This window comes from Notechis scutatus, chromosome 5 (genome assembly GCF_049901735.1).
Source record: "Notechis scutatus isolate UNSWTSFEM ecotype Mainland chromosome 5, rNotScu1.2, whole genome shotgun sequence".
NCBI classification, from domain to species: Eukaryota; Metazoa; Chordata; class Lepidosauria; order Squamata; family Elapidae; genus Notechis; species Notechis scutatus.
In genome coordinates this window covers 29538135-29563426 of record NC_142013.1, presented here as the reverse complement: position 1 = coordinate 29563426, position 25292 = coordinate 29538135, and the positions used below count along the sequence as shown (strand labels likewise).

At 34.8% G+C, this 25292-nt stretch overlaps 1 protein-coding gene across 6 annotated transcripts in view; it reads right to left on the bottom strand.

Moving 5' to 3' along the window:
* ZBTB20 (zinc finger and BTB domain containing 20) overlaps positions 1 to 25292 on the bottom strand; it is a 477851-nt gene that overhangs the window by 222067 nt on the left and 230492 nt on the right. For 2 of the 6 annotated variants that reach the window (XM_087966401.1, XM_087966405.1), the window contains one exon: positions 17286 to 17405. The exons of the other annotated variants lie outside the window; for them this stretch is intronic. The gene's annotated coding sequence lies outside the window, so the exon portion shown is untranslated. The remainder of the gene's footprint in view (positions 1 to 17285; positions 17406 to 25292) is intronic. 6 annotated transcript variants of the gene reach the window in all.

The window sequence follows — 25292 nt, the reverse complement described above, 5'->3', positions numbered from 1 at the left end:
GGTCACCATTTACAACCACTGTGTTGGCTTGACCATTGACTCTGCTTGTTCAAAGCCAGTAATGAAAGTCTTAAATAGCAATTACCAGATTGCAGAATGCTACAGTGTAAATGCAAGCTGACTGCCAAGTGCTTGGATCACCATCACATGACACAGGGACACTGAGACACTGGCTAGAAGTTAAAGGATTGGTTATAAGTCTTCTTGTTCTAACATTAAGCAAGGCATTAAATGAGGACAAACCATATCCAATCTAGCCTCTAGCACAGGGGTCCCCAACCACCGGTCCGCGGAACAAGTCCTACCGGGCCGCTGGCTTGCTGGGCGCCGCCATCTTTTTTTGATGAAAAAGTGCTTCCGGTGAGCTTTTCCGGGTAGAAAGCTCACCGGAAGCACGTTTTCATCAAAAAAGATGGCGGCGCTAGCGCTCCGGTGAGCTTTTCCGGGTAGAAAGCTCACCGGAAGCACTTTTTCATCAAAAAGATGGCGGCGCCCAGCTGATGCCGGTACCGGGCCGCGGCGTAGAAAAGGTTGGGGATCACTGCTCTAGCAAACCTTGCTGAGTGAATTGGTGCATATTCAAAAACAGACAGAAGAGATTAATAAGGGAACCTGCAATCTTTATATATTACTCTTATATTTATCTTGATTATTCCAGTTGATGAGCTGAGATTCATTACTGATTTGAATTGTTTGTCCCAATTATAAACCCGTGAAAGGAAATTTGGAAAGTTCTATAATATGATTTAATTCAGAACAAAAAGCACAAACAAACGATTGATGTCTGAAAGAACATTAAATGTTTCACACACAAGCAACATGGGCAAATTAGAAATAAAAAGCCTAGATCCAATATATTACAATTTAAGAAATTAAAACTATATAAGGAAAACAAAAGTACTAGGATTTTAATATCACTAAATAATATCTAAGAACAGATTTTTCAATTTATAAAAAACAAATTTAATACAATGTATTATAAATGCCTAATGTAAAACAATTGTTAGCATTAAATGACCCAGAGATGATGAACTATAAGTATAATATATGTTTTAAGTGCAACTTTAATGTTTCTATTGATCAAAATAAACAAACTCATATGAGAACTTTTTTGATTACATAGTACATTAGAAAGCATCAGCGAAAAGCCAAAGATTGTAAGATACATTCTCTACTTATTCTAAATAGTTTATGTAAATATATGTGCTAGGCAACATTCACTAAACAGAATACAGAAACTTCCTAATTAGGCCTAATTTTAGAAGAAAAGCTCAGCTAGAAATAATTGGCAATCTCTATTGCTAAAACTGAAAGCTTATTTTAGATTTTATGTTGACTAGCATTGATTGATTGATTGATTGATTTAAATATTTCTATGCTATCCAAGTTAGAGAATGTGTGTTCAGGTGGCATAAACAATTTAAAAAAATCATAACATCATACAGAAAATTACAAAAACAAAATACATTCCAAAATAATACCACTATTCCAGTTCTTGTTGGGGCCTGGATTTTAAATGACCTATTTTTTCTTTTGCAAGATATGGACAATCTTTTAATTAATATGTACACACTGTATTTTTCATTCACCTAACCAGCAGAGCTCATCACAAAATAAAATTAGTAAAAAATTAGAAGATGGTATATTTCAATAAATAGCACATAATGTGCAAAAGGGAACAAAAACCTTGATGAAGGAGAAAATCTAAACGTGCTGAGAGTTAGAAACCAAGTTCACAATTTGGGACTGCTTCATATTAAATGTCAATAGATCTACAAGTGGTAGCTGTGGTGCCAACTTTAACCCTTCTTGAGCCTGTTAGATTTATCAAGTTATCTATAGTTTTATTCCATTTTACCTTAACCATTGCAGCATACATTTATACTTTAGCTGATAGTTAAGAATGGACATCGACAGTGCTGGTCCAACAGTTTGGAAGATATCCTCTGGAAAGTAGTGTTTGCCTTCCAAAAGCAACCAAGATGCACTTACTTGTTATTAATTTTAATATTAAAATTATTATATTAAAATTAATAAAACTAATCTGTGAGTTTGCAGGATGACCTATTTAAATAGAGAGGCAGAATAAACATTGAATAAATCAAATACTAATGTAAAATCAGCTTTTTCCTAAATTTCTTTACACTGCTCTCTGTTCAGTGTCAACATGTGAAATGAGAGCTTTCATCATTCCTGAAGCAATGTGCAATTTCTACTGTATCATCAGCATTCCATTGAAACTGTCCTAAAAACGAATCTGAAATGTCCTGGGAGGAGACAAACGCTAGCTGATTGGATGAATATAATGCTTCCTTGCTGGCATGAATTTGCAGTGGATAATACTGTTAGATGAATGTAAGTAGGATTTTTTCTCCTTACATTTTCCAATGAATGTACTGTGAAGTATTATAATTTTTTTAAATGAATAAATGACTAAGGATAGGCAAGTTTTTATTATAGACTATTTTTACTTTTTTGGTCTGTAGTCATTAAAAATCATAAATTATCTTAAGTTACTTGGCTTCCGAAAAGTAATATAAAGTAGCTGCTATATCTAATGCCTGGAAATATTTTTGTACTCTGGCTTGCAAATATTGAAATAGCAATCTATCCACCCTAAGCACTAAAGTGCTTTTTCTGTCCATACATGGTGAGAATGAATATATATCCTGAAGGCCAAAACAACAAGATGAATGCCTTCACAAAACAAACAAAGCATGAAAACAAGTATTCCAATAATCTGAAGATATATTTAGAATTAGCTTCCAGTAATACAAATGTCTAGGTGGTAAAATGCACGAAATAGTATGTTGGCTTGCAAGGTAGTCTCTTATTTTTGATTAGAGACCTTGGCTGACATAGAATAGCATGAGAATAAAACTGGGTTTTGGCTGCAGTGGTGACACACTGGCCAAAGTGTGCAAAATGTATGAGTGCTGACCTTATCGTTAACAATAATGCTGCTTGTGGCACAGGTGTGGCTATGCCTAGTGACTTGGTCTATACCAGGGGTCTCCAACCTTAGCAACTTTAAGCCTGGAGGACTTCAACTCCCAGAATTCCCCAGCCAGCAAAGCTGGGGAATTCTGGGAGTTGAAGTCCTCCAGGCTTAAAGTAGCCAAGGTTGGAGACCCCTGATCTATACCCTTATATTCAATTGTGTCTTATTCTTGGAGACTGCCAGGACAAGCCCCTGCAGGTTTCTTAGCAAGGTTTTCAGAAGTGGCTTGCCATTGCTTCTTCCCTGGAGCTGAGGGAAAGAGATTAGCGCAAAGTCACCTGGTTGACTCTGTGCCTGAAGCGATACTAGAACTCAAGAGTCTTCCCAGTTTCTAGCCTAGTGCCTTAGCCACTGCATCAAACTGGCTCTCATTTTCCTTTTCTCCAAAAAGGGTTTTATAAAGACCTCAATCGCCTGGCTGAGGTGTTATGAGGGGGTTGAATTCAAATTTATGCAAATTTGCAGAAAGTTATCCTCTTTTAACTGTGAAAAATAAGGATGTGCTCACTCCTGCTCACTTGAGGATTTAATGAAACCCCGCCAAAATGGGCAAGTGTGCATTTATTTTTTGCTTGCAAATGCAATAAAAAGTAATGATAATATAAGACTGTTGAAAAATGGTAAGGCTGCAAGTATAGCTGGTATACCTGAAGAAATGGATATAGACATGGCTTGCTTACAAATGCCCCCCCCCCCACTTGTTTAATTGTTTACGAAAATTGCAACTGTGCCTGACAATTAGAAGAATGCCACCACTGTTGCCCTCTATAAAAAAGAAAAGTGACAAAATTTCATGTAAAAACTGTAGGAGCATTAATCTCTTAAGTATTGTTGGGAAGGTGTTTAGCAAAATTTTGATTGAAAGGCGACAAGAATGACAATGTGCAGTATGGCTTTATGCCAGACAGGTGATGTTCAGACTAGATGTATATTCTTCAGTAAGTCACATTTGACAGTCAATTTGTGAGATAGGCAGCCATACACATTTTGATGAAAAAAATGTACGAATATAAGAAAGTATATTTGCAATGAGAACTTAACAGTCCTATATTAATCCTCTCTGGAACCAGGCACATTCAATAAAATCTAGGACTCTACTTGAACATACATAATCAGCCACAGCAACCTAAATGAGATGCTAAGTAACTACAGTATATCAAACCAGCAACTATATTTGTGTAGAAATGTGTGTCTCTGTGTATAATGTACATATAGTTTCAGGTGCAGTTATTTTGCACAAGTACTGTCTGGAGGAATACATTATCCATTCCCCAATTCAACAGTAGAAAATGGAGAAAGAAAGATGAAGATATATTTGATGTTAATGAAATAAAGATAATGAATTATATTAATTTTAAAAGATTAATGAATTATATTCTCACCAAACAATAAATATGAAGAAATTAAGAGATCCTAACAAATATATTTGTTTTACTATGTTAAATATTTTTTTTACTAATCTTGACAATCTTCTGAGTTAGACCTTATCCATGGTATACCTGGTGTATGCATTATTTATGCATTTAATATTCATGTTTTGTTCCTAACAAAGCTATTTTTCATATGTAGTCATTGTTGCTGGCTTTAAGCAAGGATCAAGGGTTGTTAAGCAAGGATCTTTTTTTTGCTGGCATCCAACAAGCAAAGTCAATGGGGAAACCAGCAGGAAGTTGCAAGTCCTGGATGACCTACAAGTAGACCAGAAGGCAGGTAAGTGGTTGCTGCGGCATGACACACATGCAGCCAAGTGGAATTGGCTGTTACCAGATGTGGGATTGTGTGCAGGTGGCTGTTGTGGTACTGCATATAAGTGGTGGAGAATGCACTGGTGGGTCCTGTGGCATCACATAAACAAGCTGGGAGTGGATGCTGCCAGGTACAGGAGAGTGTGCCGGTAGTAACCAAAGGGTTAACATAAGCACAGCTGACAGTGGCTATTGCTGAGGTGGTAAGATGCAAGATGGATACCACAATGAGGTGTGAGGACACCTGGACATGGCTGCTCCCTTGGAGAAAGAAGTGTACAGGTGGCTGCTGCAGCACCACCCAAGCATAGCTGGGTAATGCATGCACTATGGAGTGAGCACAAAGAGGCGCTCAGGGCAGACACACTGGCTATGGAATGCAAGATTCCTGGGATTCATATTCCATAGTCAGACTCATCCAGAAAAAAAGTGGCAGGTGTAGGAGTGACTTAGAAGAGCAATGTTCCCTATCAGCTTCTCCACTGGCTTCGTTTGTAGGAAGCTGGTAGAGAAAGTTGCAAATGGCAATCATGTGTCCCTGGGATATTGCAACTGTTGTAAATTGGAGACAATTGCCAAGCACCCAGATCATGATCATGTGACCACAGGGGGGGGGTGGGACAGCAGGAACTTGGGGGACCAATCGATAAGTACCACTCATTCAGTGTAACTTCAAACAATTGTTCAATGAGTAGTCATTATCCAAAGATTACTTGTATTAGCTCTGATATAAAAGTCAGTAAGTAATTATAAATTAATATTATATTAAATTATTTTTAATAGCTGCTGTATTTGTGGTCATGGCAAAATCCAATTTTGTTAGGAAAATCATAGCTGCCTTACTATTACTCCAGAAGCACTATTAAATCAAGGAGAGAGTTTTGACCCATCTACACATATCAGTATAGATGGGATGGCCTCGGGATCACTTTTTTTAAAAGTATTTCAAGTGTTGAAATATTTCTGTTGTCAATGCTTTCAAGCTATCATTCTAAGTTACACAAACACTTACATAAAAGCTTCACTTAGACCTCAGATAAAATGTTCTTGATTAAAAGGGAACAACTAGAAAAAAAAAAAGACACATTCTTCAGTTTACATTTATGTATACATTTCCAAGCCAAGACCTTGAAATTCGTTTTATTTGTTACACACAGCAGATTTCAGCTTCAGCATGCATTACATTAGCTGTCCAGGCAGATTAAAGGCTCTCTATTCCCTCGCCTTTACTTTTTGTGTGCTGCTTTGTGGAAGGTGCCAGCTTCAGAACAGACAGTTCTGCAAAGAAGGACATGGGGGTGGGGAACATAGCGCTAAGAAAATTTAAATAGGACTTGTGATCAGAATAATCCATAAAAGGGAGCATTTTAGAAGAACACGCTACATCTTTTTGCTTCATTTTAAAATAAATTTTAGTATATGTGCCAAGGCAAGATATCTGAATGCAATATCAATGGATATGGCCTAGATTTTCTACATCTGATTCCCAAACTAGAGGCACAGCCTAGGAATCTGTCTCCCTCCTCTCCTCTTTTAAATATCTTAAGTTTTTTTCCTTTCATTTTTAACTTTGGAAAGTGTACGTATTTTCCTCCTTAAAAGTTGTATGTTCTCCTCCCCCTTTTTGAACGTATCATAGCACCAGGAAAAGCATTTCCTTTCAAACTAATTTTTGTGTGACAGAAGAGCAAGCATATAAAAGCAAATGAAATTAAACTTAAGAGTAACCAAATCTAACTTTCAAAAAGCTTCTGGCTTGAGTAAAACTGCTTTATCAAACTTGAGTGATAACTGCAAGTCTTTGCTGATCATTGACAAAGCTCTTCTATTTTGAGGGGCTTCCGTTTCTCCCTCCCCAGAGTTAGAGGAAAAAGATACAGTGCACATTTTTACATTCTCTAAGCCTGCAGTTGTTTTTATGTAAGAAGCAATTTGTTTGGGTCATATCAGGTCAAATGGGAAGCCTGCCCAGCTCTTGGTTTTAAAGGAAAAACATACAGAAAAACACAAAAACACAGCAGTTTCCTTCGTTAAATTCCACTCTACCTGCTATGGGCATGAAGCCACAATGGAATTTCCCACCCTGGCTGAGGGCACCAGAACTTATATTTTAGAGCATTTGGCAATTTATAGAAAAATATTGCTTTCAAATGAACTTTGAAGCAAGGCTATTAATACTCGGCATACGAGTGCTCTAAAATTAAACAATGAAAATACAGACCAATTGGATGTGGGCTAATTCTGAACGTTCCTAATTGGAGCCAGCCTCCTTTGGTGTCCATAACCTGAAGTAGTCCCACAAAAAATAAATTCACTTTTATGAGATTAAAAGTTAAGACTACGAAGTTACTTTTACTTTGTTAGACCAACTGATCATGTCGTTTCTTTGCATAATTTCCTTGATTGTTGTGAGGTGCCCAAAGTAACTGAGAGTCAAAAGCATTAAAGTTTAATATATTAACACTGATTGCATAATCAGCCAGGTGTTGAGATTGCATTTGGCCTTTTTATCTACTTATCAAGTCCTTCCCAAGGACCTGGGTTAGGCAGAAGTTATTTGATGGTATTGTCCCAGGACATAAAACTGTTCCAAGTAAAGCTACCTTTTGCAATTGACTGATATTATTATTATTTGGTAGTATTAGCTCTTCAAGCTCAAGAAGGACACCAGAGGTAGCTGGTGATGAGTGTTTTACCAGGAATGTTATCACTTCCTATTTCCATAGCTATTAATGAATACTTTTAGGTGTATATGAGATATGAATAAATATTTCAGACCAAAAATCATTCTGTACATTTTCTAACTAGAAAAAAGTCTGTAGAGATTCTCAGTCATTCAGGGTGGATGGTGGGTAATGAAAGGATTTATATTCTTTAAAGACAGCTGATTATTTGCAATCTTTTAGAGAGTCATTGAAAGTTGGAGGTTGGAGGTTTATCTGTGTCCTCAGGGTCACCTGAGTAGTGCTCCTGGTTCCTGCAGTCTGCAATTTTTTTCATCTGGAAATCCATTCCTACTCCTACACCTTCCAAAGGGTGTTCATCCAAAATGGTATAACCAAAAGTCTGTCGGAATATAAATCTTTCTATTCCCCACTATCCTTTCAAAACTGAAGAAGCTTCTTAGATGAGAAGCAAAATGTCTTTAAAAGAAAAAAACAAAAAAGTCCAGTTGCCTCCTGAAAAAAGTACCTTTGGGTCTAACTAGAAAATATATCCTTACTGATAACAAAGTCAGTATTGATAACATTGCCCAATTTAGATAATTACATTGGAACAAAGTAAGCAAAGATCAAATAAATACACCATATTTATTCTAATGCACAAGTGATACTGCATTGTCTATCTTTCTATCCTATAATGAAAAGCAAAGACCCGATCAGACTAGTGCAAAACAGAAAAATAATGTATAATTCTTTCTTCACATGTTATTTTCCCACTCCAAAGAACCTGTTCGTTATATTTTTCCTTTAGTACAACAAATCGTTTGATGGGAAGTGACTCTACATCTGTAAAATAATTGTAGGATAAGCACTGCTCCATAGTAATGCTGAACCAAATGAATTATCCTTCAAGTCCTAGTTGAGAATTAAAATTAAAATGACAGAATCTCTCAAAGGGAAAGTTTTATTTGCTATTGCAGAAAAGTTAACCAAATGGACTGAAATGTGGTCCCAAAAGAGTCATTAAGTTAATCATGGATCTGATACTTTCTTCCAGTGAAATGCAAAAATATGAATCGGAATATGTTTGAAAATGTATGCACAAAAGTATATGAAATTCACACTTTGTACCTTACAGAACCCTTGCAGGAAGAAACATTAAACTTCTATTGTCAATAAGTAACCTTATATTTACAAGATTGTGATAATGCTTTGGAAACTGTTCTTTGTTGTCTCTACATGAGTGGGACACAACAGAAAACAAATTCTGAGGCACATTTAAAGTCTGCAAATGAATTGGCTGTTTTAACAATCCAAAACAGGTGGTTCATAGGCACTCATGAATGTTTTTTGAGAACCTTTTAAAAATATTTTTCATAGCCTTAATATCAAATACATGTGTGATCATTAGCTTAAGACAGGAAAAGCTAATCAGTTCATTGTCATAGCTAGGCATAACTTCTAACTATCATAGATGCCTTACTTAAGAATCAATTGCCCAAGACAAAGGATTTATTCATTCAGTATAATGATGTCACAAGAGTACTGAATGTTTTCAGCTTAGTAACTACTTAACATTAACAGATTGGCACTTCTCAATTCAAAAATCCACTCCATCTATAAGCTGAAACATTAGATGCAAGTTCATATGATTAATATGCTGCTGGGCTGTATCATTACCTCTTAGTACCTTCTCATAAGTAATTTACAGATTGTAGGGCATCTGAGGCTACAAAACACAAACTGGAATATGTTTGAAGCAATCCCCATTATTTATGCTTATGGTTGTTCATGAAAGAAATAAAGTATCAAAAAGTAGAAAAAACAAAATGGTACAACAATGCTTTTAAAAAGGTCTGTGCCCTACTGATTTTACAATACAGAACTGAAAGTCAAGAAAATGGCTCTAAAGAACTAGGAAAAAAAATAGAAAACTGATTAAAACATTAATTTCAGCACACTGAGAAACTTAAAGAAATTCACTTTTTATCCCCTTATTAGCTTCCAGATCTGTGAATGGGCTAAATGTGGAACCTTGAAAGTAGAGGTATGATTCAACCAGTGTAACAACTGTTCGGTTAGGGTGTGTGCTCCATGTTTTAAAAAGCTAATACCTTCAACTGCAGCTGAAGAAAACAGTTGAAGAGCATACAAATCAACTGCTCTAACAAAAAGACATAAAGCTGTTGTGGTTCACTGGCAGCAGATGCAGACGGCTGAGGTCTCGGAGAGCGAGGACTCAGATGAAGGGGCTGCGTGTGATGCAGAAATGGGGCCAAGATTATCAGGGAGTGGAATGCTGCCTTCACAGATTATGGAGGCTGGCAGCAGTGATGAAGATGTTCCCGAGGAGCCTGTGCCCAGTGCGCGTGCGCTCAGGGCTGTTCAAAGGAAAGAGCAGCTGCAGCAGCACAGGTGACTCAGGAGTAAGGCAGCAAGGTAATGGCTCCTCCCTCAAGAGATAAAAGCCAACTGAAAAACCGGAGTTCTTTGCAAGAAGCAAAGAAGTTTTTGCACTCAAGCCTGATGGACATTCGGAATATCTTAGTTGGTGTTTGGAGAATCTTTGTGTTTGAAATATTTCATAATAACTTTATCTACTGTTCTTGGTAGCCTTGCACAACCTTGGTAAGGCTTGTTCTTATCAGAGACAATTAGTTTGAAACAGCCTTTTAACCGTGAAGGAACAAAATTCGTAAAGAATCATTAAAAGATTTTGCTGTTACCTCTGATTTGTGTTTGTTTCCTTGGAACAAGGTTTGGGTCAGAACAAAAGCACAGGAAAGAGCAGGGATGGGTGAGTGGGCCTACATGCTCATCGGAGCGAACCAGTTTGGAGCCAGCTGATCATCAGAACAAAGGGTTCGCTCGAACCTGTCCAAACCGGGAGAATCCCATCCTGCTTGAAAGTAACATGAGTTAAACCAGTTGAAAGAGAACAGCAGATTAACTAACTAATCCATTTCTTCACACCAATTCTTCCAAGATGTTGTTCTTTTGCTGTTTTCTTTTAACTGGTTTAACTCATGTCACTTTCCAATGAAAAAAACAAGGCATTATTATTAATCATCACACAGTCAGCCAGATGTTCAGACTGGGTTTGGCATTTTTGTCTACCTTTTGAGTCTTTACCAAGGACCTGGGATAGACAAATCTGGATGCTTGATGGTGTGACAGATATCGTCGCAGGATGGAAGCAGATCCAAGTAAAGCCACCTTCTTCAATTGACTGATGGCAAATTTGTCAATGCCTATGGTGTTCAAGTTGTTTTGGTTTTTATTATTATTATTATTATTATTATTATTATTATTATTATTATTATTATTATTATTATTATTAGGAATGCACCTTGACTTAAAGTGGTATACAAAGGATAACAGCTTAAAAAAATATAATACAAGCCAATTCAAAAACATATATAGAAAAATAATCCAACTCTATCAATCCTTTATCAACTCTAGCCCAAAGAACAAACTAGCCCAAAGTACATCAGAAACAATTATGTTACATCTCAAGAATCATGGTAGTTGTTCTTAGTTAGTACCTGCTACAAAATAAATCAAGCTAGGTAATAGGTAAATAGGGTAAGTTACAGGAATAACAACACTCACAAATATCCTTCCAATTATAAGTCCTCAAAACGTTAGCCTTCCTGCAAAGGGTTCCAGTTTGAGAAAGGTTGCTAATTCCCTACAGTGATGTAGGAGCAAAGGCTGGAGAGAAACAAGAAATAGCTTCAAAGAAAAAACAGATATAGTGTAAGGGATATTAGTATGATGTTGCTAAAGATACACAGATAAAGGGAAAGAGAGAGATTTTGAGAAAAATGCACATGTGACTTTGTGGCTGCTGCTAAACTTAATCGGTTTCAGTAGATCTTTTGCATTTTGTTATCAATAATAGAAGTTACATACTGCACTTTTATTATATCTTACATCTGAGGACTTCTTATGACTTAATTAAAAGGGATACTGCCAGGTTAAAAATCACAGACTTTTTTATTAAGTAATTTCCTTACCTGTATTACTAATAACACTTTGGGTTATTAAGCAGAAACAATTTTTAAAATCTAATTTACTACTTTATGTATTTAGGCAATTGACTTTTTACAGCATCCAGGGAAATGAAAATAGGTTGTCAGCTTCCATTTCTGCTCATTATCAATTCTACTGCAGATTTTTTAACATTAGAACTGGGTTCTGGATTTTGGAATTTTTAAAATAAAAGGGAGCTGTACCCCCCCCCCCCCAAAAAAAATAGGGCTTTTACCCGTTTGCTTAAAAAACTGACTATTTTTTAAACTCTGATCTTTTTTTTTTAAATCTGTATTAGCATCAAATGGCTTTCAAGCTATCTCAAATTTCTTTTCATTTTTACAAATCAAATATTGCAGGCTGGACCATTCTAATCCACTCTATAACTACTGTATATAAATGGCCATTCTATGTATCTTAGTTCAGTCACAGAAAATTTTTTAAAACCAAGATTGCATTTGGTGAAAGACATCACTTTGGTACATGGGGTTTACAGGATAAATGAGTATATAAAAATATGACTGGGTTAATTTTTGAAAAATTTTGCTTGGTATTTCTGTTAGCAAGGTTGTTTAAATTGAATCTATTTGAAAGCTTAATGCACCTTGTTTCTCATGAGCAAAAAAAGAAGTTTAAAATGAATGACAATTTTTGCAATCTGCTATCATGTTTCTATTCTCATTTTGGAAGTGATTGACTTTAGCCAAGCATTATATTTAAATATAGTTATTTTTTGTACTTTGTTTGTTGCACACAAGAACCAATAAACTCCCCACACATTGGGCTTATTGACAAATAATGATAGTGAGCATTTATGGAAACTGAAATGTCAGAATAAACTTTTCATCGCCATTCCCAAATAAGATGACAATTCAACATAACATGGAGTCAATACACTGATGCACTGTTTAAAACAATTGGAAGCTATAGTTGTAAAAGTGCCACGGGCTAAGAAAAGCAGTAATAAGTAGAAGTGGTACAGTCCCCAAATTTGTAAGATGCATATATAATAAAGAGTGATTTGCAAAGAAGAGACTACCTGAAATTAAACAATTCGCCAACATACTGATCTTGTGAAAACTGACAGGTGCATGTATTCCTGAAGACAGAACTACAGGTAGTCTTCAACTTACAACCACAATTGATGTTGCTGAGTGAGAAATGTGTTAAGTGAATTTTGTCCCATTTTACACTTTCCTGCCACATGTGTTAAGTGAATCAATGTAGTTGCTAAGTTAGTAACATGGTTGTTAAGTAAATCTGGCTTCCCCATTGCCTTTGCTTGTCATGAGGTCGCAAAAGGTGATCACATGACCCCAGAACCCTGCAATTGTCATAAATATGAGCAAGTTGTCAAGCATCGGAGTGTAAATTGTGTAACCATGAGGATACTGCAACGGTCATAAGTGTGAAAAATGGTCTTAAGTTACTTTTTTCAATGCCATTGTAACTTTGTGTCATTAAACGAACTGCTGTAAGTCAAGGATCACTTGTAAAGCTGACATTATACCCAAGGTAACTGTTAAGAAGTATATCAATCAAAGATATATATTGGGATGGATGAATGCAAAAAAATCCCTGATGAATGACATAGTATATCAGTGCTTATATTTAAACGTAATGTATCTGATAATAGAATGCTTCAAGCCAGTACTAATATGAAGAGGGAACTGGGTGTCCATTTCTATCGCCTTTGGCTGCTGCTATTGCTGCTACCTTTCATCTGAATGCTCTTCCATGCTAAGATAAAGTATGAAAAATACCTGCATCGATAATATGTCTGGATCAATGTGAAAGATTTCAACATAGCCATTTCCATTGGCATGGTATTTTTTCAGTGTGATGGAACAGTTTGCTTTTCATTTGCAAGAGGAAAGAAAAAATGCAAGAGGAAAGTTAGTTCTTTCTCTTTCCCTCTCATTATGTTTATTTGTGGAGCTATGCTTGAATACAACAGACAGAAAAGAAATGTAATGAAACCATTTACAACAAGAAGAACATTCCCAATAGTCCTCTCTAAAGATTAAGAAAAAAGAGTTGTCAGAATTAAACTGTTGCATGCTTCCAAATAGGTAGGATCAGAAAGTATCAAAGTATTATGCTTTTTTAAACATTTATTACACTTAACCTCTTTTCTGAACAAAAGTTTATATCAAGTTAGCTATTAACCCAGGTTTACCATTTAAAAAAAGATTCAGTACTGGAACATATAGTAATATACCCCACCAAAATTAATAACCAATGAATCAATAGCTGGGACAAAATTGAAATGCAAATTTGCATTAACTCATTACTTTAAATAGAATTCAATGAGTTTTAATTAATTTTTTAGTAAGAGATCAGGTCAAATGTGCATGATTGAATCTCTGCCTTTGTTTATATCAGTCATAGAATGCACATTATAACAGGCAGGGTTTCAACTGCAGCCTCATAACTCTCATCTTGATTTTTTGACTGGACAACTTGGAGCAGGGGAAAAACAGTATAAATATCCTTTTCTGAAGAATACAATGCCTTTACACAGGATCATAATGATAATAACAGGTAGATGTGGAGGGCTTTAAAATGAATATATTAAATTGCATCAAAAACAATCAGTGTTTCCTGCAGGTCTTTAAACATATAAAAATGAAATTAACACAGTGCCATGCAACGATTTCATTCCAGTTTACTCTATTATTTTGCACCAAGAACAATTCTAGTTACTCTTCCAAGGCAGCTTCAATAAAAGCATACCTTTAACTATGATGGAACCACAGCATGAGTAAGTTGCCAGCTCCAACCAACTGGAACTGTTTGTGCTCCTTTGACTCAAATATGTATTTTTCTGTGCAAAAAATAAAGAGGCGTTGCTTTTTAAAGAAGGTGATCCATGCCCTTTCACAAGAGCTTTTTCTTCTTTGGATCTGAATAGCTGTATATTTTGTGCATTTCCTCATCATTGTGCATATTGCTTCCTACTATTTTTAGACCATAAACTTTGTTCTGGAGAGTGACAATCAATATATACATTTTGCTACATTTAAAATACTGAACATTTCACTACACCCTTAAATCACAAAAGCCTGTTAGTGGCTTATCTTGGCCATTTGTTTATCCAAAATCTATGTTGAAAATAAAACTGTGATTGGCATAGAGTAGAAAAGAAGGACATTATTTTTTCTTGGTGTTTATCCTTCACTTAATATCTACAATAAGCTCTTCACAATTCAGCCTTGATTATTTTTAATAGTATCTTACGGACACATCTGCTGAAAATAAAGACGTAATTAATTTTCATTGTGGATTTCCTTTCTCAAAAGCTTGTTAGGGCCTATATACAGTATTCACCATATTCAACTTGAATTCTAAACTGTTTTCAGAAGTTACAATTAGTAATCCAGAATTGTTGAGGAACTAGTTAGACTGTGGTGGCCTACTTCCATAAATATCTCTGGATTTCAATCAACTGAATAAATATTGATATTTTGTCCTTTGTCTATGTATGCTAAGCACATCATACACTGTCTGGAGCTCTTAGGAGATAATCCATTAAGACTACACCACATTAGCCACAAAGCAAATATTACATTAAAAATATTAAAATGTTGATGGTAGTTTAGCTTGAGATGTATTCCCCTTTCCTATGATGAAGAAAGAGTACATCACAAATACTGAATTGCTTCTCTATGAAATGGAGAAAATCACACACAAAAATGGTAATTAAAAACCATTTCCTGGAAATGATTATCTTACTTTAGCCCAATCAACTAATATATTCTGTAAGAGTAAGAACATTCTACAAATATTGTGGGGTATGTGAACTAACATCTTACTGCAAATCATTAGTGATCACTAATTATTATTAATGTGAAGCATCTAAAATATATAGTTGTTTTGCCAGAAGTAGCTACTCCATGCTGGAAGCCGTCACAAGTCAATATATTTTAGCAGAAAGATTGGCAGTTAGGTATTTGTGTAACTGGGTCCAGTTTCAGTCACTAATATGTCCACTTTTTCTAAAAAAAACAACAACCCCAAAACAAACAAGATCTATAGGAAGAATCTTTCCCATAGTTCTCAGAATGCTGACGCTTGTCAAAGTAAAAAGAAAAAAAAGGATCATGGCAGCATGAGCAAAGAGTAAGTCTCGGTTTGCAATCATGCCAACACATAATTATTTAAGGATAAGTTGTTGAAAAAGCCATGGTGGCCTGGCCTGGCTCAGATATAACACTTTCATAAACTGTGGTTTAGAAAGATAGTGGTTGATCCCACATAATGCACTAAACCAATAGTAAACAAACCATATTATAGTTTATAGCAATGTGTGAATTCAGCAACATGAATTCAGCCAGAGAACTAAGGTAAGAAAGAACAAATAAAAAAGAAAGCTCTAAAGAAACACCATAATAATCTATGTAGGAGCTGAAACAGTATTCTTAGGAAATAACACATTTACTTTACAGAGGAACATATGAGATAATTTTGAAGAAGGAATGTAAGCAATGTTAAGGAAACAACTCAGTCCAAGACACTCAAGGGTAAAAAGCAAAATCAAGATAAGAATATGACTGTTTCATATAACATGAAGTAAAACAATATTTTGTCAAATTATCAAGATTCCATTATTATACCTACAAGAATAAAGAAAGTTCCAGAAGTGCTTGTGTTGTCTATTATCTAACCTGACTTATCTCAAAGGGCCAATATATACAGTATAATACATTTATGTATCATCATAAGCATTCTGAATACTGGTAATCAAATTTGTTCTGAAGTTGTAAATGGTCTTAATTGTTCACTATTCTTTTTCTAATTCATCCTCCTAAGGATCACACAATATCCCCCTAAATATTGTTAATTGAACACTGAAAGGAAGTACTTCTTTTATGAAAAAACATCAGTACCATGTGAATGATCCCAATATGATTATTTGGAGACAACACAATTTATTTTAAATTCAAAACAAAATCTTGAATGCAAATTTAATAAATAATGCTCCATAACATATAACACCTATTTTAAAAATTATCCCCCTTCAGACTGATGCTAGTTTGATTATGTAGCTAGTACCTATGTCACCCTCTTTAAATAAGGATCTTCAGTCTCTTTCTATAGTTAACTTCCAAAATGTTTTCAAGTTCTGAATCGTTATCTGGTATCTGCAACAGATCAAATGACTACACAAATTGGAGCTAAATCTGAAGCTAACAGTAATCACTACTGTAATCACTAATCAAGGGATTGAAATTCAGCAATATTATCAATATTGCTCTTAAAAAAATCTAAATATTCTCTTGGATTTAGTTGTCCACTGCCCTTATGTCCATTAACGTGCTATTTTCTACCAATTTTGGAAGATATATTTCATTTGAATTATAATATTTTCAAGGTATTGGATTACCTTTGAAGAGAATACAGATTATATATGATGGCATTATAGAAAGCTTTTCTCAACAGCGTCACTACTGGTTCATAGGCTGAAAATGATGTTTTTGATGTATAAAGTCAATTGACAATAAGTTCTGTAAAAACCCCAGTACAATGATATTTATATGTTATTCCACAAACACATAGCATAAATGAAAGTAATGGAGGTATATGATAACCAAGGAGCTAATTGCAAAATTTAACATATACAATAGGTCAAAGAAACCTTATGTGGACCATGATAAGAAATATATTACTTCGTGGTATACATTCACACACGAATAATCTCATGTAGGAGTTACATGTCTGAAAGAAGGAATTCTATGTAGGTTTCTGATGGGTTTCTATTTATTACAGTCTAGGTTTTGAGAAATTATTTAAAAGAACTGAAGAATTGAAAACATACATGCAAGGACATGCAAAAAGCACCTCTTTTCCAAATGTTATAGCAGTTGCCTCTTTCTTCAGGCTTGTAGAACTGTCTAAGAAGATGTTTCTAAACTATTTCCATTCCAGGCTAGGGGGTACTTCTGAAGCCATCATGTGAATCTGGGAAAAGATGTGGCTGCTTTAGTAATTGAAAAAAGATGATTCATACATAGCAATAGCAATAGCACTTAGACTTATATACCACTTCACAGTACTTTTACAGCCCTCTCTAAGCAATTTAAAGACTCAAAAAACATTTATCTTGTAATATTTGTCCCAACTTTTATGTATTTTAGCGTAGCAGAAGCAGAAAACAAATAAGCAAATTCTAATCTGAAGGAATATATCCCATGTGCCTGGATCCTGCTTTGATGAACACTCTCATACAGCTAGAATGGTACAGTAGAAGCACAGATTTATGAGATGCATACATCTCAGTTTTTGTTTCATTCTCCTAGCAGCCTTGAAAAGATTTGATTTCCCAGCAGTACCACTAATACACGGGAAGTTGTTTAAAAAGTCACTTGTCCTGTACATGTGCCAGTTTTCTTACCTGCCAACGAAACTAATATTACACAAGTTTCTACCCAAGATGTCCATAAAGCTTTATCCATTAGTTACTTCAAAGTGCACAATATTCTCAAAAGCCTAGTGCTATGTAAGCAAAAATAATTCTCAGAGTTCTAAACTAGGTCCAAAGCTATTTCAGGTATTACCAAAATGCTCTGTTGAGGTACATTAAATTGCCATTGTACTGAAAAAATAATTAACAACCTACATTTTGGGGGATCCATTATGTGAACTATTTAACTGATCAGTGATTTAGTCAGAACTTGGAGCAATCAAGGGACAAAACATAAAACACTAAAGCCAAATCTTTGAAGAGCTGCTTTGACAAACTAAGATAAGAATAGGGACATTTTATTCTTCTCATTAAGGCTAAAGAACATATTAAAGCAAAGTAATTAGAAGTGCTGGTCAAAAGCATCTCTTCTGATGACTTGTCAATTTAGCTAAAGTTCTTAAAATCTATCACTATATAATGGCTTCACAGTTGTTCAAGAAAAAAAAGTAATGACAATTTTAATTGCCAATATAACATAAGAAAAATCTAATGTAAGCAAATAAGTTAATAACAAGTGGAATGAAAACAAGGTCATTGTTTTCAATCCAAAGGTAACTATGTATTTAAAAATAAATGCAATATATTTTAACTTTTACTTTGCTACAGACTTGCTATTTTGATTGTGAAATTGAACTGTTATTGGTTTATTATATATTATATTGTACATTTGACTATTTTTAATTTACACTATTCTCAACCTGACATAAATATTATCCATAGAATATAAATGTCTTTATAAATGCCTTAAATGAATTAAAAAAATATAGACAACTAAATCTTTATTTACAATACTTGTTGTCTATTTTACAAAAGGAAAAGAACTGAAAATATAATCAGAAAGGTAATTCTAAATATATTTTGATTCTGTGACTCATTTAATTCAATTTCACTTATGTTATTTTACCTTAATGTTACCTACACTGCAGACTGTCTCAGATGTGCTTTTTCTTTCAAAAGGCAACTAGACTATGCTTTTTTCCTTAAGAAAACAAAAAGGATGTTTTGTTTCTTATCCAAGAAGCTGGATGACGGGAGATGGAAGGATTAGTTCTGACAGGATAGGGAACGGAATAGAAAGATTATATTTCTTTGCAGTCATCTGGTGATTAGTACTTTCTCTGAGAGATTAGTACTTTCTCTGTCTTGTTTTCTTTATATCATAAGCTGCCTTAAACTTTTAAACAGAAAATCATAATATAAACTGAGCAAATAAAATACATCAACAGGATTAACCAAAACATTTTTAGTAGAGAAGCAATATATGGTGGTATTCTTTAAACCAATTACCATCAACTTCTTGGACATCTTAGGATAACTATAAGTTCCATCAAATGACTGTATCCTACAGAAGGTTATGAAAGGTGATCTCATATGATATGTAGTTCCTGTCAACTTTCTTTGCCATTCTACAATTTTATGTTAATACTATTGTTGGTAATCAGCAATACAATTTTTCATCAATTGTAGTCAGAGACTTATGAAAAGTATAGTGTAAATCTTAAATTGGAAGTACAAGTAACAAAGAAATATTGAAAACTTTCCCTAAGGAAAAATGAAAAGTCTGTTGAAGCAACTATATAGGAGAAAGTAGGTTTGTTGTTACATTTTCACTTCAGCAGATTTACAGAACAATTTCTATGCATCCTGCTTTGTTTCTTTTGTTTTCGATAGTTTCTGGTAGCATCTCAAGGCAAGCTTCTGCCCAATCCATCAGGCATCCAACCAGTGGGAATACCTGCTAGTAACACCACATGCTCTGTATTTCTTATCAAAGTGAAGAAACTGACAGCATTGCATGAAAGGCACAGCATGAGGTATTTGTGCCTTGTAATTTTCTCTTTCAATTAACATTATCATACTCTTTTTTTCTGACAAAGATACTGTACTTTTCATGTTCCTAAACATTTAATCACACACAGGGATTATTTTTTCCTACTAAAATGGACATTGCCTATCACAATGTGGAAGGGTGTTTTGAGAAAGTTTTCTTCATACATATTTTGTCATGATTATTGATTAAAACTACAATATCCAAAATATGTATCAGGTATTTTACTGATGTTGGCATTTTTATTCTCCTCCAGTTCTCCATATTGAAACCTACTTCACTTTCTTCTCACTAATCTATGGAGATACCTATGTTGAGAGAAGCTGGATGCCCTCCAATGGCCAAGGGCAACCTGCACTAGTCAGTCCTCCAACAACCATGCTCTCTGTTATCCATTACAGTTTGAAAAATAAAACAATAGAACCTCCCACTTTTAATGAAGGCAGGAAACAGAGAACAATAGAGTACTATAAATGCAGCATTCATCCCAACTGCAACATCTAAATCAAATAATATATTTGCTTTCCTCTTTGACTGCCAACAATACTCTTCAGCCAAAGTCCAACATTTAAAGTCACTAACTGACAGAACAGGCCATCAATTTCCTACTTCAAGATACAAACACATGGACAGTCAGAAAGACCACAACATTTATAGATAAAGCAATCCAACTCAGAGTTTCTTGTCTAGATCAGATTGGGTTAACCTCTGATCTTATCAGATTATTTTATTGAATTTTGGTTATTTTGAAACACCTTATTGATTTTACCTTATTTTACTATCTTGATATGATGCTATGATTTGATGTGGTTAACTAATGAATAAACAATAAACTGAAAATTATGGATGCAGTTAGAACAACTTACACATGTGTGTGTGTATGTGTTTGTGTGTGTGCCTGAACAATATTAAAAAAAGATATTGTCAGTACTCTCATCCTTTATCATATTTCATTCAAGAAGCCTATTGACTAAAGATGAGTGAGGGATTTAGCCAGTTTCTTCCCAGTGTTACACTTAACATATGCAGCTATTTTCTGTTTCCATATAAGCTAAATAAAACCATGGTCATAAGTGGCCATGCCCATATATAGGCCTAAATCATATGGAAAGTAAATCTATTGAATCAAGTTACTATGAAACACTAGAAATAGACACTCGGAATATTTTGTGCAGACACATCAAAAGCACATTGTAAAATGCTTACATGAACTTCACAAGTGACATGGAGAGAGAGAGAAAGAGAGAGAGAGATAGGAGTAGGGAGAGAGGGAGGGAGTGGGGAGGGAGGGGGAGGGAGGGGGAGGCAGGGAGGGAGGGAGAGAGGGAGAGGGAGGGAGGGAGGGAGAGAGAGAGAGAGGGAGGGAGGGAGAGAGAGAGAGAGAGAGAGAGAGAGAGAGAGAGAGAGAGAGCATTACTATTATTGTAAATCTTAGCTCACTTCCAGTTCTCAACAATATTAACATAATGCAATGCAATAGTAGTCCAGTGCCAAAACAAAGAACTTACAGATCAGCCTTCCTTAGCATTTTTTTTCATAAATGTTATACAGGTAGTTCTAGCCTAACGATCAGTCGCTTAACAATCATTCAAAATTATGATGGACCCCAAAAAGGTATTCATGATCTGGATTCAAAGCTCTGATGGTCTACCCCTCTGTGTGCATTTTGGACACTTTGCAACCAGTCCACATTTATGGCCATTTTCAGCATCCTATGATTTACACAATTTTTTGCTGAAACCTGTATGTACAATGGGTTCACTAAACAGCCACCATGTTTGCTTAATAGCAATAGCACTTAAACTTATATACCACTTTATAGTGCTTTACAGCCCTTTCTAAGCGGTTTACAGAGTCAGCATATTGCCCCCAACAGTCTGGGTCCTCATTTTACCCACCTCGGAAGGATGGAAGGCTGAATCAACTTTGAGCCTGGTGGGATTTGAACTGCCAAATTGTAAGCAGCTGGCTGCAGAAGTAGCTTGCAATACTGCACTCTAACCACTGCGCCAGAGACTCCAATGCATTCACTTAATTAATGACCACTGCATTCACTTAACAATTGCCACAAAAAAATATTGTACAATCAGGCAAGTCACACAATGACCCACTTAATGACCAGCACAAATTATGATTGTAATACCGGGTTCAATTACTGTTGTTTAGTCAAATACTACCTGTAATACGAATTATCACAATTGTAATGTGCAAAATAATTACTTCGCCATGGAATCATATGCCTTTTCCTTTTCCCACTCGTGGTAGATCTAGTTTTTAACAATTATATTATTTCTCAGTTCAGATTGTCACATAAGAAACAGGATTCATCACACTGGAAACAATTGCATTCCTTAGCTGTTCATCTGATTCAAAAAATTTATTATTCTGATAAATAAAAAAAATGCTCAAGAAAATAATCCTTTTAATACACTCTAATATTTACACCATAAGTGTGGTATGCATAAAATATATTGCTTAAATATAAAAAAAATATTTCAACTTATGTCTTTTCTATATATTTTGTACATTCAAAGACAAATGAAAATTTATTAATTTGTTCAGTATATTATCAGCACTGTATTAGGTAACCATAATAATCCCTTGCTTGTTTAGAATGCAGAATCCTATAGTTTCAATAATATAAACAGTAAACAAACCTATACTTCCACAAGTTCCATTTTGGAATATGAGGAAAAGAGATATCAGATAACATTTCATACAGATAGCATCATAAATGATAATGCTGTTTACAAAATAGTTTTGGGATAAGTGAACTAGATTGCTGGCAGTTTCCCTGGCCTCCTCCTCCACAAGTTTTTATTATTATTATTATTATTATTATTATTATTATTATTATTATTATTATTATTATTATTATTATTATTATTATTAATGTTCCATTGTCAAAATTCAAGAAAGTTAAAGCAAGAATAACTTCTATGTATGTATTTTAGGAAGCATGAAGCAGCTGAAAACTATCGACCTACTATAATTCACAAAAAATGATTTTCATACAGTTGGAAAGTTCAGTATGTAAGCTTAAATTTCCTCCAGTTTTGATACCCTCTACTACAAAGTGTCAAACTCAATTTCATTGAGAACAACATCAGGGTTGTATATGACCTCGGGAGGGGGGAGGGGGTGTGGCCAGGGTGGGCATAGCCAGCTCGATGTCACTTGCATCAAGGGTGCCTGTGGTGGCCCAAGCTGTCTGGCAGAGAAAACGGGCTCTCCATTTTTGGCTGCAATGGCCTCCTGTAACCCTCTACCAGTGAAAATGGAGCTCAGGAGGGCCCTCTTGAGCTCTGTTTTCACTGGTAGAGGCACCGTGGACCAGTCCTTCACTTTTTCCATGGTGGCCCCATGGCGCAGATGTAAGCACCCTGCAGGCCGGACCCAGCCCCCAGACCTTGAGTTTGACACCCCTGCTCTACTGTCTTCCTTTCAATGTCTAAAATCTGTAGGTAGCTTAAAAACGATATTACAAATACTGCACACTTTTTTATAGGAATTAATAAATGAAAAGACCAGTTTTGTTGTAATCACTATCCATTAATTTTAGTGATTAAAAACAGCTGCCACCAAATTAAAGAATATAGCTGCGAGAATCTTGCTTTTAATATCAGGTGTTATAGACCTGCCTATACTTGAATACAAAAAAAACCTAAAAGACTGAACAACATAGCATATTGCACTTAAATAAAAGTTAATATTTCAGAAATAAGAAACAATAGAAACATTAGCCATGAGAAGAAAAATAATGTAGTCAAGTAATGTTTTTGTTAAGCAAAATGAAGATGGGTTAATTTGGGGGAAGGAAGACAGGAAAGATAAACAGACAGAAGCACATTCCAAGCTAGTATCAGTTTATATCAGTATAGTTTATATTCCTTTCCCCATTTAGTTAAATTTACTACAGTGATTAATACAGTGGAATATATATAGAGCAAAATAAATGTAACCTTATTTTAATGGTACCTGGAACTGGGTAGTAGTCAATCATTTTTCTTTTGTTGTGCATTATTAATAAGTTTAAGCTAAGTAAAGTAAAAATAATCCATTACATTATTGCTCTTTATTTGTTGTCAATTTTTCCACTAAAGTGCTTTTCCTGCATATTTTCTCCCATATTTTAGAGTGACCCCATCAAATAAACCTTTTAATTAATAGTTTTTTCCTTTCCCAATCTTGATATTGTTTATCTTCATCTTAAAATGCAGAATGAAATATAAAAGGTTTAAAGAGTAATCAGTGTGGAAGTAATTTACAGGCCCATTTTTTTCAATTTTGAACCTGTTCAGAAGAAATTAATTTTGAATAAAATTATATTTTTTGGTAAAGGGACCTGTCTCAATTTTAACTGAAAGCCTATGCAGCCACTCAATTTATAGCCAAGGTGTGTGTGTGTGTGTGTGTGTGTGTGTGTATTCATTTGGTCAACCATCTCTCACAAAGTGAAACTGGGCAGTGTACAGCCATTAAAACAAAGCAATAAATAGATAAAACAAATTATTAAAAATAGTCTAATTAATTCTATCATGGAAAAACATTATCAATGTCATTAACATTATAATAAGATTGTAATTATAGTTAGGAATTCTAAAACATCTTTCACTCATATTTTTATAAAGAATCTTTTGCATTTATTCTTGATTTTTGACAATAGATACATTTATTAATCATTTTCTGTCATAAACTATGAGTACTTTTTCATATATACTGTAACACAAACACACACACACACACAGAATATATGGAAAAGATATAAGAAGCAAAATACAAGAAGTTACATTTTTATTGCTGCTACTATATACCAAGCAATAATAGTGTTAATTTTTACTACTCTTTTAATTCCCCAAGTGATTAATTAATGATCTGAAGCTCAACTGAAATAACAATTCTAATTTTTAGCAGTGTAAAATATATTTGAAAATATGTTCATAGTTTTTCATTCCTGATTTGTTTAAAATGTTTCAAATTGTGTTTAAACACAAAAATACTGATTTAGAAAAAATAATATTTAAACTTGCTCATTTAAAAAAAATTGTGAAAGTGTTCTGACAAACTTAATTTTAACAACCCCCAAAACTTACAAACAAAATTCCAGGGACCAACTGTTGTCATAAGTTAAGGGCTTATTAGTAAGACAGCTTTGGTCGCACTTGTTGATGGTGGTAAAGCCGAAATGGTAGCGGTGCATCCATTCTTGATATCTTGGTAGCTTTCAATACAGTTGACTATGGTTGGGGGTTAGGGGCACCATTTTATGTTGGTTCCCTTCCTACTGCAGGACCAGTTTCAGTTGGTGTTGATAGCTAAGGAGAGATCATTCCCCACGTTCCTCATCTGCGGGTCCCACAGGGTTCTTGTTCTGACCCAGATCTCCAAACATGACAAACCCTCTGATGTGAACTCAAAAAATTCCTTTATTAGGAATGCTGGCAGCCCCAGCAAAAAGTTTATCTCACAGGCTAACAAGTTGTCTGGCTGGAAGATGAATAGTTGTCTGCCATACCTATTCATCTCTGCCCCCTGCTTTTTGTCCCCAGAGCTA